The sequence below is a fragment of the Podarcis bocagei genome (genome assembly GCF_964188305.1).
Source record: "Podarcis bocagei genome assembly, chromosome: 5".
NCBI classification, from domain to species: domain Eukaryota; kingdom Metazoa; phylum Chordata; class Lepidosauria; order Squamata; family Lacertidae; genus Podarcis; species Podarcis bocagei.
Window position 1 is genome coordinate 7,363,868 of NC_138129.1, and position 12,246 is coordinate 7,376,113.

Here is a 12,246-nt window from a genome sequence, read left to right on the forward strand (position 1 = left end):
ATTAAATCATAGAATCATAGAATCATAGAGTTGGAAGAGACCACAAGGGCCATCGAGTCCAACCCCCTGCCAAGCAGGAAACACCATCAGAGCACTCCTGACATGGTTGTCAAGCCTCTGCTTAAAGACCTCCAAAGAAGGAGACCCCACCACACTCCTTGGCAGCAAATTCCACTGTCGAACAGCTCTTACTGTCAGGAAGAATCTTTTTTCTTTTTTAAACCACAATATGGGAAGACCCGTGGGGGGGGGGAATAGACTGATAACTTCCACATCTGATGCTCTGGTCTAAACGCTGTGCTTACGGTACTGTCACTGTTTATCTTTTATTAGTGGCATTAAACATTAACCAGCGATAGATTCGGAACTGTTCAGCAACTGAGGTTCTTTTTCTGCAGCACTCCCAAACTGCACGTGTTTTTCGATTTCTTGAACCATTAAAAGACATGTGTGCAAATACAAACGTTGGCGGCTGCCAAGGCTGCCACCAGGATGCATGTGTGCACTGTTGCATAGGCTTCTGGCGTTACTGACAAATGGCAAATAAACCTAAGGACCTAAGAAAATCCTGGGTGTGTGTATGTGTGTCCTGGCCTAAAGCCCGACTTGTTCAGAATCTTGTCCTCACAGGGTTCAAGCAGATGCAAGCAGGACCTGAGAGCAACAGCAATCTCATGTCCAATTCCCACTTCTCAAAACAGTAGCATAAACTGAATTGCATCTATCCTTCAATATCTGCAGTCCTCTGAATGCTGCAGTGCAATTCTCCAAGCCGGTAATGTGCACATAAATGAATGCATTAGGGATAGTGTGTATAAAAATGCTTATGCAAACGAAAGTAGGACATGAAACACACTCTTTTAGGGGGAAATGGCTTGCATAAATGTACACATTAAGCAAAACTGCGTACAAAATTAGGACTAAAGCACACTAAAATGCTGAAGGGCTTTAAAATAAATACTGTATTTCCCTGTGTATTAGACAAGGTTTTTTGACTCAGAAATGATGTCAAAAAATTTAAAAAAGGGATACAAAAAAGGGAGGCGTGAGGAAGTCAGGAAAATAATACCAAGAACTAACTTAGTTGGTCTTTAAGGTGCTACTGGAAGGAATTTTTTTTATCAGGAAAATAAGTTAACTAAAGAGGAGTTAAAAAAGAGGGAGTTTTGTTTTTCTTCTTTTTGTGCTTTTCATTTTTCTTCTTTTTTGTGTTTAATGTTTGTATTTTTGAATTTTGACTTTGTATTTTTCTGTTTTTGTACTTTTTTCTTCTGTTTTTGTATTCTTTTTGAACTTCTTTATTGAGAAAACTTAATAAAATATTAATTAAAAAAAATAATAGAAATGATGTCAAAAAAATTGGGTTTGTCCTATACATGGATAGTGGCGTGGAGGAGAAGCTGCGTGCACTCAACAACTTTGGACCATCTCCCCTCATTTTCTTTAAATTTAGTCCCCCAAAATTGGGGGCGTCTTATACATGGGGGCATCTTATACATGGAAAAGTACATTGGTGCAAAAGTACAATTCTCTCTCTTTCTAAGACTGCAAATCCTGGAGTTTCCTGCAGGGTATAAGGAAACAAATGATATGCACCATTGCCAAATCCAGCTGTTATTGTGACAGAATTTCTATCACCTTGGCGGAGAATTTCGGTCACCGTCATACATTACTGGACTACAACTCCCATCAGCCCCAGGCAGCGTCACCAATGGCTAGGTAGGATGCGAACCGTGGCCCAGAAAATTCCCGAGAGCGCTAGGGGTGGGGAAGGTGACCCTCTGTGACTCCCCCATCATTTAGCCTGGACACTGAGGTCCAGCGCTGAGGGCCTTCTGGCAGTTCCCTCACTGTGAGAAGCAAAGCTACAGGGAACCAGGCACAGGGCCTTCTCAGTAGTGGCGCCTGCTCTGTGGAATGCCCTCCCACCAGATGTCAAAGAGAACAACAACTACCAGACTTTTAGAAGACATCTGAAGGCAGCCCTGTTCAGGGAAGTTTTTAATGTGTGACATTTTGATGTATTTTTAATCTTTGCTGGAAGCCGCCCAGAGTGGCTGGGGAAACCCAGCCAGATGGGCGGGGTACAAATAATAAATTATTGTTATTATTATTATTATTACTTGCCTGACAGCAGGAATTGGCAAATTCAGAAGCTTCCGGGCAGTTCTCTCTTCAAAGACAGTTTGGGGTTTGCTTCACCTGTTGCAGAAAGAGGAATGGAGCTGTTACGTCTTGAGGAGAAAGAGTGTTCTGAAGAGGTTTGAAAGGACACAGACAGTGCTTACCTCAGATTCGTAATAAATACAACATGCCCGCTGATATGGACATTCGGCACCTGATCCCTGTTTTCCAGGAATAGCCAATGGGTGGAAAGGGGAGAGGGATCCTGACTGTCTATCCCACTTCCATGTGAGGGTTGGCTCTCCGGCATAAAGCCTACAAGCGATCGCTGAACAGGTGTGACCAAACCCATCCAAGGACTGAGAAATGATTTGTCCTCACCTGTTCTCCGCCTTGCAAGCCCCAGAGGTCAAAGTCTCCCCTTGTGTCTATTCATGGTGATAACGATCAGACATACAGCTGAGAGAGGGAGCATAACCCTTTCATCTCCAGCAGGCCTGTGCTGCTTTACTTATCTCACAGAAACGGGAAGAGCTGTAGCTCAGGGGGTGAACATCGGCCAAGTTCAATCCTGTGCAACCCTTGCTAGGTTTGGGGAAAACTCTTGGGAACCACTGTCAGATATATACCCCTGCAAGTTGCAGCATGTGCCCTCCCTCAGGAGGATAGGGGAGGGAGAGAGAGAGGGAGGGAGTGAGAGAGTGGAAGAAGAAGAAGAAGAAGAAGAAGAAGAAGAAGAAGAAGAAGAAGAAGAAGAAGAGGAGGAGGAGGAGGAGGAGGAGGAGGAGTTTGGATTTGATATCCCGCTTTATCACTACCCTTAGGAGTCTCAAAGCAGACAACAATCTCCTTTCCCTTCCTCCCCCACAACAAACACTCTGTGAGGTGAGTGGGGCTGAGAGACTTCAGAGAAGTGTGACTGGCCCAAGGTCACCCAGCAGCTGCATGCGGAGGAGCGGAGACACGAACCTGGTTCACCAGATTATGAGACTACCGCTCTTAACCACTACACCACACTGTCTCTCAGGTAAAGGACCCCTGGATGGTTAAGTCCAGTCAAAGGCAACTATGGGGTTGCGGCACTCATCTTGCTTTCAGGCCAAGGGAGCCGGCATTTATCCACAGACAGCTTTCCAGGTCATGTGGCCAGCAGGACTAAACCGCTTCTGCCACAATGGGACACCATGACGGAAACCAGAGCGCCCAGAAATGTTGTTTACCTTCCCACCACAGCGGTACCTATCTATCTACTTGCACCAGAGTGCTTTCAAACTGCTAGGTTGACAGAAGATGGGACAGAGCAATGGGAGCTCACCCCATTGCGGGGATTCGAACCGCCGACCTTCTGATTGGCAAGCCCAAGAGGCTCAGTGGTTTAGACCACAGTGCCACCCGCTCTCCTCAGAAAGAGAGAGAGTCTGAGACTGACTATAGGACAGAGCCTCAATAGGATATACTGGGATGGAGCATGATATGTATTTTCCAATAATGCAATAAGGGCTCGGAATCTCTCATTTGGTCTACATTTACTATGACACAGAATTGCAGAGTTGGAAGGGGCCTGCGGGTCATCTAGTCAACCGTCTGCAATGCAGGAATCAACACTAATGAAGAATTAATGCTATTATAAAGTTTAAACCTAGGTTTGTTGACGCTTCTGAACTACATCAGCGGGATATTTATTTTCTGAGCCTTTCCTTGAAGTTATTTTTTTTAAAAGAAGTTACCGTACTTCTATTTTTTTTCTGGGATCAAATCAAACCTGGAATGGCTTTGTAATTCTGGGAAAGTCCCTGGAAAATCGAGACACTTGGAGAGGGCGTTGTGGGCCTAATTTGCTCTTGATGTCCCTAATCCCATGCCACTCAATTCTGGTGTCTCTTCCAAAGGCAGATCATCAAACTCTCCAGAGATACATACCGGCCACTGCCCTGATGAGCTTCTTGTCTTCTCCCAGAGGGACGGGGAAGTACGATAAGTATTGGACTTAAAGCCTCAACCAATCCGGCCTTGTTCTGAATGCGTTCGGCTCCGCTGGGGCCTTTTATAAACGTCCCATCAGGTTAAACAGGTTCCTTCTGACCTATTGCCAGTCATTAGTGAGAGCACTCCAGAGCCGGTTTGTCTCTGGAATGCGCTTCAGGGATGTTAGTACCACTTAGAAGTTGGCAGAAATAATCTCCCCACCCCGACCGCAATTCAAATATGAATGCTGTTGTCAGGGACTAGTTTATATTAGCATTGTAAATCATAATTGGGATGGAATGCTCTGCAATTGCAGCCTGGCATTTCGAAAATTAAGAGGATCTGTCGCTGGTCGAAAATGCGCTCTGCGTGCAGAAGGGGCCAGTTTCAGATCCTTGCCTTTTCAGATTTTCATTTTGAAAGGGGATCTATGATTATAGGGCTGGGGGGGGGGAGGCCCTTTCTGAAGCCCTGGAGAGACATTGCTGGTTAGAGAGGACCAGTTTCTGTCAACTTGGTGCCCTCCAGTTGTTTCTGGGCTCCAGATGTTTCTGCCTAGAGAGGTCACTGGACTAACTTGCTCATCTTGCACTCCTATTGCCCGAGGGTCCAGATTGTACAAGATGCTGGGCGTGCACAGGATAACCTCCAACTTTTCCCCGATGAAAATACGGACGTCCCATTCCATAATGGTAATTTTACTATTTATACCCCACACATCTTACTGGGTTGCCCCAGCCACTCTGGGCAGGTTCCAACATACCGTATTTTTTGCACCATAACACTCACTTTTTTCCTCCTAAAAAGTAAGGGGAAATGTCTGTGCGTGTTATGGAGGGAATGCCTACGGGTGGCATGCCTACGGATTTTCCTCCTCTACAAACTATGTGCGTGTTATGGTCGGGTGCGTGTTATAGAGCAAAAAATACGGTATATAAAAACATAATAAAACATTAAACATTTAAAAAAAACCTTTCCCTATACAGGATTGCCTTCAGACGGCTCGGGGGCCGGATAACTCCATTTGTTGTTGTTGTTTAGGCGTTTAGTCGTGTCCGACTCTTCGTGACCCCCTGGACCAGAGCACGCCAGGCACTCCTGTCTCCCACTGCCTCCCGCAGTTTGGTCAAACTCATGCTGGTAGCTTCAAGAACACTGTCCAACCATCTCGTCCTCTGTCGTCCCCTTCTCCTTGTGCCCTCCATCTTTCCCAACATCAGGGTCTTTTCCAGGGAGTCTTCTCTTCTCATGAGGTGGCCAAAGTATTGGAGCCTCAGCTTCACGATCTGTCCTTCCAGTGAGCACTCAGGGCTGATTTCCTTCAGAATGGATAGGTTTGATCTTCTTGCAGTCCATGGGACTCTCAAGAGTCTCCTCCAGCACCATAATTCAAAAGCATCAATTCTTCAGCAATCAGCCTTCTTTATGGTCCAGCTCTCACTTCCATACATCACTACTGGGATAACCATGGCTTTAACTATACGGACCTTTGTTGGCAAGGTGATGTCTCTGCTTTTTTAAGATGCTGTCTAGGTTTGTCATTGCTTTTCTCCCAAGAAGCAGGCATCTTTTACCTCAGGTTAAGAACTTTGCTTCGGGATGAGAACAGAAATCGCGCAGCAGCAGCAGCAGCGGAAGGCCACATTAGCTAAAGTGGTACTTCAGGTTATGAACAGTTTCAGGTTAAGAACGGACCTCTGGAATGAATTAAGTACCGTACTTAACCCGAGGTACAACTATATGTAAATCCGGCACTGTGCATGAGCACGGGTTCATGTAACCAGTTTCCTCTTGAGCCGCACAGGATGTGCCTCTCTGGCAATCGGTCTCGCCTCTCAGGACAGGCCTCCCAGGCACTCCAAGGAGCACCACCAGTTGCAAGCAGGGATCCCTGGGCTCCAAATGGCACGGCTGTCTGGAGAGAAGGAACCCTTGGCTGCTGCCAAGATGGTGGGCAAGCAGCCAAGAAGATGTTACAAAACAGCCCGGAACAATGTTCCTTTGCACACACACACACACCAAATCCACACCCCCTCACTATGATGCACGAAATAAACAAATAAATGCCCCCCACATGCTCCATGTTGTTAGCACATTTCATTTCATTTCACATTTAAGTGGGGGGGGGGGAATAGGATTTTGCACACACGTGCGCAAAGACGGGGCTTGCTCACAGAGCCAGGAAGCGAGGCTCAGAGAAGCAGCCCTTTTTTTTTTTTTTTGAAACCCTGCCACCCTCGTTCTTTTTGTCCCACGCTCCCTCGTGGCTTCGTCAGAACCCGCCAAGGGGGCCTTTGAAGCTCAGGGTGGAAGGAGCACGACATCTGGAAGAAACTTGGGTTAATGAAAACATAATCCTCAAGACGAATCCTGCCCACCTCCTGGGCGTTTTGTGTGTTCCACAGCCCTCCTCCGACGCACGGCACTGAAGTCATTCGTTTGCCCCTGAGTGGGGTCACTCCAAGTTTTCGCGGCTTCTCTTAAGTGCCCCGATGGGTATTACTTGCAACTGTCACAAACTGTGATTGACAGATTGACTGGGTTGACAGTTGATCCTGTGGCCTGGCTAACTGCTTCAGACCTTGCCCATCAAGCAGGTGGAAATTGTCGTCAGGGGCCTGACAGTGTGTGTGTGTTTAGGGTTGCCGTATTTCAAAAAGTGAAGATCCGGAAACAAAAATTGCTGAACTTTTTTTGTTTTTTGCCAAGTTGTTGAGCCCCCCCCCCCCCGTTGTTGTTGTTGTTTTGGCTACATCTCGACATTTTTTTAAAAAAAGATTTTGAGCTGTTTTTAAATGCAATTCGCCAAGATGCCCTTCTAATATGGACTGCCATATGTCTGGATTTTACCAGACGTTTCAGCCATTTTCACCCATACACTGTTTACCAAGGCCGAATACCGGACATTATGGCAACCTTGTTTTATCATTTTCAATATTACAATATATATATATATATATATATATATATATATTTGCTTTCGTAGATTTTCACGGGTACAGGAATGTAGGTTTTGGTGTCTTCGGGTGTCTTCCCGTGTAAGAGTTGGGGTGTCTAGGCGACGTTTCGACGAGGTCTCACTCGTCATCTTCAGGCTGGTGCTTTCGGCTTCTTGTTACTAGAACAGAGCAGGATCTCAGTGTTTGAGTTCCTATAAATACTGTTGAGGGGGTGTGGTGTATAGCGTCAAATCTACTCCAAGACCCTACCTACCAACCTATAAAAACAGATCCCACCACCTATCTGGAAAAAACCACCAAATCCAAAATAAAAGCCTCTCCTATCAGTGAAGAAATCCAGCTAAGAATCATCCCCAGAGAAAAATCATCCAGATGCCCCAAACTCTACGGTCTCCCCAAGATACACAAAGAAGGAACACCACTCAGACCAATAGTCAGCTCCATAGGCTCACCTCTACAAAATCTCGCTAAATTTCTCGCTAAGCAACTTCAGCCCTATGCAGAATCTATCGCTTCACACGTTACAAACTCCTTCCAGTTCATAGAAACAATAAAGAAGCAAAACCTACATCCCGATGACCTACTTGTGAGCTTCGATGTTGTATCTCTCTTCACACAAGTGCCCATTAATGAAGCCTTGACAGCCATTCAAAACAAATACAATCCCCCCGAATACATCCTGGACCTGACCAACCACTGCCTAACCAACACGTACTTCATCCACAATGGACAAAGATACAAACAGATAGAAGGAGCACCTATGGGATCACCCCTCTCACCGGTCATCGCAAATCTGTACATGGAACACTTTGAAACCAATGCTTTAGACAAGTCAGAACACAAACCCAAACTTTGGCTCAGATATGTTGACGACACCTTTGTAATTTGGCCACACGGGAAGGAAAAACTAGATAGCTTCCTCACACATCTCAACAGCCTACACCCCAAAATACAATTCACTATGGAAATAGAAGCCAACAACCAACTTCCCTTCCTTGACGTCCTAATCTACAAAAAACCTGATGGCTCCCTAGGACACACTATCTACCGGAAAAAAACACACACCAACCGCTACTTACATGCACAATCACACCACCACCCTGCACAAATAAACTCCGTAGCCAAGACTCTCATCTCCAGAACCAAACGCCTGGCTGACAAAGACCACTTGACAACTGAGTTACAGAATCTCTCAAATGTGTTAATCGCCAACGGATACCAGCAAAACAGGGTTACGAAGCTAATCCAAAAAGAAACACCCCCCAAAAACCAAGACACAGAAGAAAACAATGGCATGGCCCTCCTTCCTTATATCAAGGGCACTACAGATAAAATTAGCAAAATCCTCCATAAACACAATATCAAAACAGCCTTTTGCACCAACCAAAAAATAGCCAATATCCTCAGAAACCCAAAAGATAAAATCCAGTTAGAAAACCAAGGGGTCTATGAAATACCCTGCAAAGTCTGCCCAGCCACGTACATTGGACAAACAAACAGACGAATAAATGCACGTATCGCAGAACACAAGAATGCCGTCAAAAAAGAAGAAAAAACTTCCTCTCTTTACCAACACATGAAAGAAACAGGACACGAAATTAATTTTGCAGATTCCAAATTGCTCTTTAACATGGAACATCACCACAAGAGAATAATCATGGAAGCCATCGAGATAGAGAAACACCCTCACAACATGAACAAGCGTGACGACACGTCCCGCCTGCCAGACATCTGGAAATTAGCCCTCCCCACAAAAACCGACACCAGAACCAGAGGCACACAGAACGACATCTCCAATCAACCACACCAGACCCAAACCCAGACCCTCTCCACAGATAAATTACAGACACCATCCAGTAGCCAAACCATAGTGGCACCTCCGGATGCTGCACCCCCCTGCAATCCCTACACAGATCTGGCTGGCACAGGGCACAAAACCACAGCTCGCCCCTATACACGAAGCCAAGCCAGAGCACAACTAAGTGCAGTACAGCCATCTTCTCAGAAAAACTCTTCACAAGGTCAAGAGGTCAAGACACGAAAGCTTTAGCAACTAATCCACACCTAATGACCCTCCTAAGTGGTACTCAGAATATCACTCAAGTAATCACTCAAGATATCCCTCAAGTAATTAATGAACAAAAGAAGAAAAGGCACATTAACCTAGGAACTTCCTCTCTGCCCAGAACGTTGGAGGCTATACACCACACCCCCTCAACAGTATTTATAGGAACTCAAACACTGAGATCCTGCTCTGTTCTAGTAACAAGAAGCCGAAAGCACCAGCCTGAAGATGACGAGTGAGACCTCGTCGAAACGTCGCCTAGACAACCCAACTCTTACACGGGAAGACACCCGAAGACACCAAAACCTACATATATATATATATATATATATATATATATATATATATATATATATATTTAAATAATCTCATTAACATCAACTTCCCTTTCCCTCCTTCCATGGTTCATTATTGTCTCCCCTTTTCAACTGCATATTCAAAATACTACTTTTCCCTTCTATTTCCACCCTATTTTATTTTCTCTGTTCCAATTATTCAAATCCTGCTAACGTTTAAAGGTGTTTGCAATGATTCTTCATATATTCCACAAATTTCCCCCATTCTTTCTTAAACTCTTCCTTCTCTTGGTCTCACATTCTGCTTGTTAGTTCCGCCATTTCAGAATATTCCCGCAAATCTGACATTCATCTTTTGTTGGGACTGCTCCTTCCTTCCATTTCATTTATTTATTTATTCATCCATTCATTTTATTTGTATACTGCTTTTCCACAAAATGAAAATCATGCTCAAAGCAGCTTAAAATGCAAAAGCTGAAATACATTTCAAACGAACACTACAAAAACAATTTCAACATAGTAACAGCTTTATTATAACATAGCAAAACAATAACAAATATAACAACATACAATAAAACACATTTTAGTGCTATAAATATAACAATATTACTTAAGCAACAGCAACTGAGCAGATAGTATCCGAGCTGCTGTGGTTGCATACATAAATAAATTATTTCGATCTTTTGGTACTTCTACACCTATTATTCCTAAAAGAAAGACTTCTGACTTTTTTTAAAAAAAGAAAATCATCATTTTTTTCATTTCATTATATATTATTTCCCGACAGAGTTCGGTTTTATTACATTGGCATACCCTCCAACATTTCTTCGGTGGAAATGGGGACGTCTTATTCAATAATAATAATAATAATAATAATAATAGTTTTATAATTTATACCCCACACATCTCACTGGGTTGCCCCAGCCAACCTGGACAGCTTCCAACAAATGTAAAAACACAATAAAACATTAAGCATTTTTTAAAAATCCCTATACAGAGCTTCCATCCGATGGCTCGGGGATCAGATAACTCGATACCCTCCAACATTTCTCCTATGAAAATGGGGACATCCTGAGAAAAGTGGAACATTCCAGGATAAAATCAGAAACCGGGATGACTTCTGTAAATCCGGGACTGTCCCTGGAAAATAGGAGAACTTGGAAGGTCTGCTATTGCTGGATAGTGATAGTGCAACAAGTGTGAGCAGACCAGGGAGGGCCACATTTAGGTTTGATGAGGCCTAAATCAGCTACGGAAGCTGTCCTTTGTCAACAACATTTTTTTGCTGTTTTTTGTGTTGAATATATGCTACATGGTAATTTATGGACCTAATAGGTATTTAAAGCCATTTGCACATAACAAAATGTGTATTTTATCAAAGTAATTGTTGAACTGAAATACAGTGGTGCCCCGCAAGACGAATGCCTCGCAAGACGGAAAACCCGCTAGACGAAAGGGTTTTCCGTTTTGGAGGTGCTTTGCAAAACGAATCTCCTATGGGCTTGCTTCGCAAGACGACAATGTCTTGCGAGTTCCTGCTGGTTTTTTCCCCTCCCCCCCTTTTCTAAGCCGCTTATCAGCTGATCTGATCAGCAGATAAGCCGCTAAAAGCTGCTAAAAGCCGCTAATAGCGCTAATCCGCTAATCCGTCAATGGGCTTGCTTCGCAAGACGGAAAAACCGCTAGACGAAGAGAATCACAGAACGGATTCTTTTCGTCTTGCGAGGCACCACTGTACAATTGGAAATGTACTGAAGAAAATGTTTAAATTAACATTTGTTAAAAAAAACCAGAAGCATTTTTGTTAGGGATTGTAGGGAAAGACCTGCCAAGGAAAATAAAGAATTTATTCATGTATGCAGCAACGGCGGCAAGAGTCTTAATAGCACAAGGATGGAAGAATGAGGAAACCCCGACAAAGGAACAGTGGCAAGAGAAATTGATGGATTATGCAGAATTGGCGAAATTGACATACAAACTGCGAGACAAGGACAACTGTGACTTTAAAGAAGAATGGGAACTTTTTACAAACTACTTAAAAAACCAACAAAACGAATTGAACTCCTTGGCAGGTTTTGAAGAAACATACACAAATTTATTGAGTGTTAACATAAAAGACAGATAATTTAAGGATCTTTACAATTTTACAATATGCAGAGAACAACATGTGTTGAAAAATCAGAGAGAGGAGCTGAGGGATGTCTTGGTGGGGGGAGAGAGGGTTCTTCGTGGGGAAGGGGGAGGGAAAAATGGGGGGGAAATGAAGATTATGTGTTTTGATAATTTGTTATGTTGAAATTCTTAATAAAAATTATTATTTTTTTAAAAAAAGGAAATGTACATCCAGGTTGTTGTTTTTTCCTTTATTTTTTTTTTAGGGCCCCCAAGAGAGTGGGGCCCTAAGCTATAGCTTGTTTAGCTTATACGTAAATCCAGCACTGAGACCAGGGGGCTTTTCTCCCGTGCCCTCTGGATTTCTCGGTCGGAGGAGGGAGACAATGGCATCTCTCTGCAGTCACCGAAGACACCTTGAAATCAAAAGGAAATGTCAACCATGACTCAACAGACAAATGGAAATCAACAGCATGGCTTCCTTTCCTCAAGCGTCTGTTCATTGATGGCACCTGTCCACACCATTTCTCCAGGATGTGATATTATATATATATCTATATATATAATCACACACAGAGGGAGGCTCAAACCATTTGCATCCCAGGTGCAACAGCTCCCTTAGGATGTCCCTAGAGGCGTGACCTTATAAACCACCCTCCTTCATGTTTTCGGGAGGGACAGAAAATGGGGCAGAATTCCCTTTTACTCCCTTTATGGTTTTGAC